Raw genomic sequence first — 6,604 nt, 5'->3', positions numbered from 1 at the left:
ATCAAGTGCTCTAATGTGCTGGAGGACAAAAATTCCAGCATTGGGAAGAGGTGATCAAATTTAGATTAAAATTTACAAAGAATGATTTCTTACCTTAGCATTGTGATACGATTTCTTACCTTGTAAGACTGTTTTAGGTCTTTCCCTGGACGTAACAAGAAAGATAACTTGCAAAGGCTGTGTGAGGGCAAGAAGGGGCTAGGGATACAACTACTCCAAATGATGCTCTCAGACAGCAGTGCTGCCTGCTGACATGTCCGTGTTGCTGTTACCTGTTCTGCTAACTCAGGTGATTGTGTGGTGCTGTTTCCTGAGCTGAAAAGGGACTTGCAAAAAAAGGCTGGCATGGCAGGTGACTGGAGCTGTGCTTGAAGCTGTTGGCAGAAAGGATGAGAGCAAGCTCTCTAGTTCAGGCTTGGAAATGCATAAAGCTCTTTGGGCTGGCTTGGCTTCTCATGGCTGTAATGATATGGAGGCTTTGCCTCTCTCGTGTTTATGGGTCTCTTACCTTTATTGCTTGCTGGGACGCGTATGAGCTGGGCTGCTCACTGCTCTTGTGGTGCTGTTTTGAACAGAAAAACATGGGAAACTTAGAATTAATGTGTCCAGGTCGGACAAACTGTTTCTTGTTTGGGGGTTATGGCAAACATTTACTTTCATTTCTTCTGAATTTGGATACCATTGGAGAAGTATTCTTAGAGTGTGTGTCCTTTTATTCAGATTTTCATTTGGATGGAGAAGAGAGGGAGTTCAAACTTGTTAGGTGTTGGACTCCAGCTGGGGGGTATGGTAAGAGGTACTGATTGTCTCATTATCCTTGCCGAAGTGTATCAAGCAATTGCTAGTGTTTTACTCCTAATCTGAGAGAGATGACAGAGGCAGAAAGTCTTCAGAGAGCTAAATTTAAAGACAAACACTTATTGTACCCAAGGATGATGTTTCTGCGGGAATTCTCCTAAAAAGTGCAATGCTCAAGGGATATCATTGCAGAACAGCAGTTGCAGCCAGCAGTGAGCAAGCATTTCGTATGGGTGTACTGAACTTCAGTGCTTCAAAAAGCACCAGCCTCAAACTTCTGCTGTGCTTGGATTAAAAGAGCGGAAGTCACCCCCACTGAAACATAAGGATTCTTTAAAAAAATAAAGGTATTATGCAGTTAATAACTAAGGAACTGGAGAACAAGGGGGTTTGAGGAAGCATTTTGGTGCTAAAGGATGAATGACCTTGTGACAGCGTGGCCTCTTCAAAACAGTGAGCTAAGAGACAAGGCTCCTTTTTGCCAGAGGTTTCATCTTCCTTTCGCTTGAGGATCTTTACGTGGCTGTGGCAGAACTGGGCCCAAAAGCTTCACCCAGCCACATAGGATGGCTTCAGCTGCATTTTGCTGACTTTGCTGATAGCCCCACATCGCTGAGCTGAGGGTAACAGGGGAGTGTCAGCAGCAGCAGCCTGGCCAAAGAAGCTGCTTGTCACAGGTAAATGACAGCCCTGCTGATGCACAATTTACAGGAATGACTGGAGCAAGAGGAACTTGTAAGCATCCTCTTCCTGAAAACTGCTCAGATCTGCATGGATCTGACCAAAGGCGTGCAGATTTTCCCTCAGTCTGCCTTAACCTTATTTCTGCCCTAATGGAGCTGTTCCATGTGATCTGCTGGACGGGGACATGGCAGAACCTTGAATGTGCAGTCAAGGAAACTTCTGCTGCAGCATTCAGTGCCAGCCCCTCTGGAGCAGGCAGCATGTGGGCAGCAGGAGCAGCAAATATTTATGGTGAGTCAGAGGAAAGCCTGAATGATGATGAGCTGGGGAAGAATGTAAAGGCAAGCAAGGTAACAAGGCTGCTGAGCTGGAGCAGCTATTGATCCCTGAAGCATAGAGCAGCTGGATTTCCGTGATGGCCCTACATGGCCTCTGCTTCAGACCTGAGGAAGGGTTTGTATGCCTGACAGCTTGTCAGTTTTTTCCCAATGGTATCATTGGGTCTAATAAAAGATATTACCTCTTCCTGCAAACATGGCCTCTTATATTCCTCATACACTGCAAACTTAGTGAAAGGGAGCCTCGGGCTGCCATGCCCTACAAGGGTATCAGGTATTTGGCTGGGCTTTCCGGGGTCACCCAACAGATTCTCACAGGCTGGTGGGTTGTTAGTGTAACCCGCCCTCTTACTTAGGAGTAAAGTGGTGATGCACTAGAAAAACTGCTCTAGTGTAGAAAATGTGTAAAAGATGGCTGTCCTGGAGGAGCTGAATGGGGGTTCAGCAAAGGCTTCAACAAGGAAACAAGGGCAGGTAATTTTCCCAGTAGAGTAGAAGTGGGAGGATAAAGTTACAGGACTCAAGCAGGAGACTGGGATTTAACCGAGTGCTGTTTCAGCACACGCCTTTAGAGTCAGGGTAGGCTGGCAAACTGATGTAAAATTCTTGCTGTGTGGATTTTGCAAAAACATTCTTGTATTCAAGAACTCAAAACTCTTCACCTTTATGAGCGTGCCTTGGCAGCAAGTGGGGCTGGGAGGAGGGGTGACCAAGAAGAGCTGGAGCTGGGTACAAAGTCTTCCTCTGATGCATTTCTAGTTGAGTTATTACCAAAGTAATTTGCTGAACTCAGACTAGTGCTGGAACTAAAAGACAGACAATGTTTTTCTGGACTTTTGTGTTGAAAGGTAGCTGAGAATTGCAACATCTTATTAGCTGGTGAATGAGATTCTCATGAAAAGTCTTGATGATGCTCTTCAAATCACAGCTTTGCTTCTCACTGGCCTCTCTGCTGGGATACCTTGTTGGCTGCCAGCGTGGCCTGGCATGAAGCTGGCAAGGACAGCCTGTGTGTGGGCAGGTCCTGGTGATACAGATCCATGGTTGGTGCTCCCTGGTGTTGCTGCTGGCAGCCACGTTGCTGTCCTCGAGCTGCTGCATAGCTCTGGAAGCTCTTTGGATGATGTTGGGATTGTTCCCCGTCTTTCCCCATCACCTTGATGAGACCTGTCACGACGGCAGCTCGTCTGGGGAAGTCCTGGGTGCTGATGGAAGCAGTTAAGCTGCCGACTGCATGCCTGGGTTGGTCCCTACCGGGACAGGCAGGCTGGCTGGCTTGTGTTACAGTGGCATGGCTGGGATTCAGGTGGGGATGTTGTTCTTGCCTGCCCTGCTGCTCGATTTAGACAGGGTATAGGGTTTCCTGGAGAACGGGCAGGGCTTGGCTGCGCAGACAGCCTCCCTTACCCATGAAAAGCATAAAGGTTAAAGTGTGCTGCTGAAGTTGTGACAACCGCGTAGCTAGGGAACTGGCATGCTTGATGCTTTGCCAGATATCCCCAGGACAGGCTGTTTTCCAGCTGCAGCCAACGTAGACTCTGGCTTAAGTTCTTGAATGGGGAGGGAAAAAACCTCACAGCCTGAGAACCCTTGGTGGTGGTTGGTTTGCTTCTGTGCTCTGCAGAGACCTGGAGCACTGTGCTGCTCGTTGGGTTGTGGGTAAGGCATCCAAAAATCCTGGTGTGCAGCAGCTATTGCCCTTCTTACAATACTGCAAATCATTCCTGCAAGGGGAGTGTTTTCAGCTTATTTCCCTTTGCCCACAAATTAATTTTGTCTTGTAGTAGTGCCAAACCACGGGACTCATCCTTCACACACACCTCCTTTGGAGAACTATTTCCATGGCTCCACAGCACCTGCTTTCAGAGCTTTGCTGCTTCACCTTGTCCCAAAGCTTTGTGCCCGGACACCAACTCTGACTCTCAGTGTGTAAGACTGCAAGTGTCTGGGGAAGGCTGGCTGGCTTCCAGGCAGGTGCTCCTGCTCTCCTTGGAGAATTTTATCCCAGTTTCCACTGCACCAGCTGGTCTGAGGGGGCTGCAGGGCATGGCTGTAGTGCATGGGCTCCTGCTCCCCTGTCCGGTGAGTGGATGTGCTCCTTCTACCTGGGGCTTGCCGGGAGGGTGCGGAGCTGAAGGCTGGCGGAGCAGTGGCAGCATGTGCCTGAAGTGACATTGGTGGCCTCCAGGTGCCTGGCAGCCCTCAGCCTGAGGAGGGGAGAGGCAATTCCAAACTGTACGATGGCGATGACAGTCGGTGGGCAGAGTCCCCGCTGCCCGAGGCACGGCATCTAGCCAGTTATTCCTGCCGGCGTGCCCTATGGAGGCTGAGTTGGGGGGATTCCCCCTTGCCATGGGAGTGGTGTCTGTGGTCCCAGAGAACCGTGGATGCTGGTGATGCTCCAACCTCTGCATGTACACGACAGCATCGGCACTGCCAGTTGGAGCCACGTGCCTGTTCCTGCGTGATCCCTGTTGGTTCTCATCCCATTCCAGGTCCTGCCTCTGACCTCGGGAAGAGGGAGGCTCTCCAGCATGGAGCCAGGCTCATGGAAGTCACGAGTCCAAGCTGTGAGGGGCAGAGTGGGAGAGCCCAGTGTCTGCTCAGGAGTCCCCGGCTGCGTCCTGCTGAGCAAGTGTTGCTCTTGCATTGAGGTGGTGGATGATGCCTGAGATGCTGCTGCCAAGGGTCTGCTAGTTTTGCTGTTAGGACTAACTGGGCCCTGGAGGAGGCAGCTCCCGCCGTGAGTTTTGCTTTCTCCTTAGCTTAAACCTTGCCTGTGGGCTGCCTGTGTGGCAGGGCTGTGAGTCACAGCCGGAGGCTGCAGCAGGGAAGGAGGTGGGAAGGTTCCCTCGGCCAGTGCTGCAATCAGGGCGAGCCATGACAGTGCCGGCTCGCTTCCCTGCTCTCCAGCTACCACCCGAGGCCAGAGCAGCATCTCTGCCTTGGGCTTGGGCTGCTGCCAGTGGCAGGGGAAGGGCACTGGGGGGGGACCTTTTGTTTCTGCCCTTCCACTGCTTGTTGGCAGTCTCCTCTGCATCCTGCGTGATGCCCCAGGCCTTTGTGCTCCCCTTGGTAGCTGCCCGAGGCCAGGGCAGGGGCAGGCAGGACAGACAGCAGCACCTCTGGGACAGGGGGACGGCCGTGTCCCCATCCTGGCTTGTCTCGCTCTCAATGCCGCATGTGAACCACAGCTCCTCTGGCAAAGCCTGACCCCAGCCCGTGGTGCACAGAAGCTGGTGGCTTGTGGGAGCTGGGATTTGGCAACGTGGAGCAGCGCCGTCCCTTCCCCTGCCTGGACAGCGTTGCGTCCTCCTGGGAGGTGCTGCAGGCGAGCTGAGCACTGCTCTTGGGATGCTGCTGCTGCCTGTGTTGATGGCCTCGGCTCAGCTCAGCCACGTGTGAGTCCTGTATGGGAGCAGCTGGGCTCGGTGTCTGCAGGACTTGAGCTCCGTGTGGCTGTGGGATGGAAAGCTCAGGAGCAGGGACCTGACCGTCAGCTGGCAGATGCTGAGGCTGGAGGAGCCTATGGTAATCTCAGCCTCCTCAGGGGTACCCAGCCAGCCTGGCCCGGGGGAGAGCCCTGCTCCCCCAGCAAGCACCAGCACTCAGACCTTCACTGCGCTATCCTGCCCGGCTGCTGGCAGAGCTCGGCAGAGGAGCAGGGTGCCCCTGCCCGCGCCTGGCTGGGGGAGCGAGGAGTGCTGGGGAGCGAGGCCGGGAGGATGCCTGGTGTGGGGCAGCTCTAGGGGCAGCTGCCTGACCCCCAGCAGTCTCTGCCATCTCTTTTTCTCTCACTGTGAGCTGCTCTTGCTGCTTTATCTGTTCCTGAGCTGTGGCCTCCCCCCAAAGCAGCACCAGCTGTGGGTGAGGAGCTGAGCCCTTCCTCCTCCATCCTGCGCTGGCATTCCTGCTGTCCCGACATGATAAATGGATGTTCTGGGTTTTTAATAGTTGGTATTATTGGAGTGCTTTTGCCTGGTGGTGCTGGCCAGGGAGGGCTGGGTCCGGTTACCGGGGGTTCCTTCTGCAACCCCCGCGCCGGCTGCCTCCACCCCCAGAAGAAACCCCCAGCAGCTGTCTGTGCGCTCTTGGTGAGCAAGGCTTTCCTCACCTTAAAGGTTCAAGTTTTAAAGTAAACAGGGCTCTGCTGGGTGGGGGAAATGAAGCAGAAACCTGGCATAACCCTTGGGAAGCCATTGGCTTCAGGACCCTGCGTGGCTGTGCTGTACCCTTGCCTGGCTCCGCTCGTGGCCTCTGCAGCCCCTGGCACGGTGCAGCCCACCGTGCCCCTCTCCCCACGGATTTTCCATGCCCGGATTCAGCCCCGCACAGTCCCTGAGGCCGTGCCCTGGGGTGCAGCACCCCAGCACTATGTGCTGCACCTTCAGCAGGCACCGGTGATGCCCGCGCACAGCCTGACCCCTCCAGCAGAAGCCCCCCACTCCTTTGTTTCTCTCCCTGATCCCCAAAACACTTCATTTTGCAGGAAGTTGGGGTCTTTTAACTGGTTCCTGGAGGAGGCTGCAGCTGCTGGTAAGTGACTGGTTCCTAGCTGCTGTCACTTTTCTTTGGGGGACCAGCAGTTGTGCCCAGAACCGGTGGTGTCCTCATGGAGTGCAGCGTCCTTTGGAGATGCTCGCTCCAAGGGCTGGCACCAGTGGGCAGAGTCGGCTGCAGCTCAGCGGTGTGGGGGGCTGGCATCGTCACTGGCTGCTCCCGGCCACCATCCCCGTGGGGTGGCCACTAGCCACCTTGTATCACCCCTGGGCCCCTTGGAACCA

The sequence above is a fragment of the Aquila chrysaetos genome, chromosome 3 (assembly GCF_900496995.4).
Source record: "Aquila chrysaetos chrysaetos chromosome 3, bAquChr1.4, whole genome shotgun sequence".
In the NCBI taxonomy this organism is placed as follows: Eukaryota; Metazoa; Chordata; class Aves; order Accipitriformes; family Accipitridae; genus Aquila; species Aquila chrysaetos.
The sequence above is the reverse complement of the archived record's forward strand: the minus strand, read 5'-3'. Positions refer to the sequence as shown.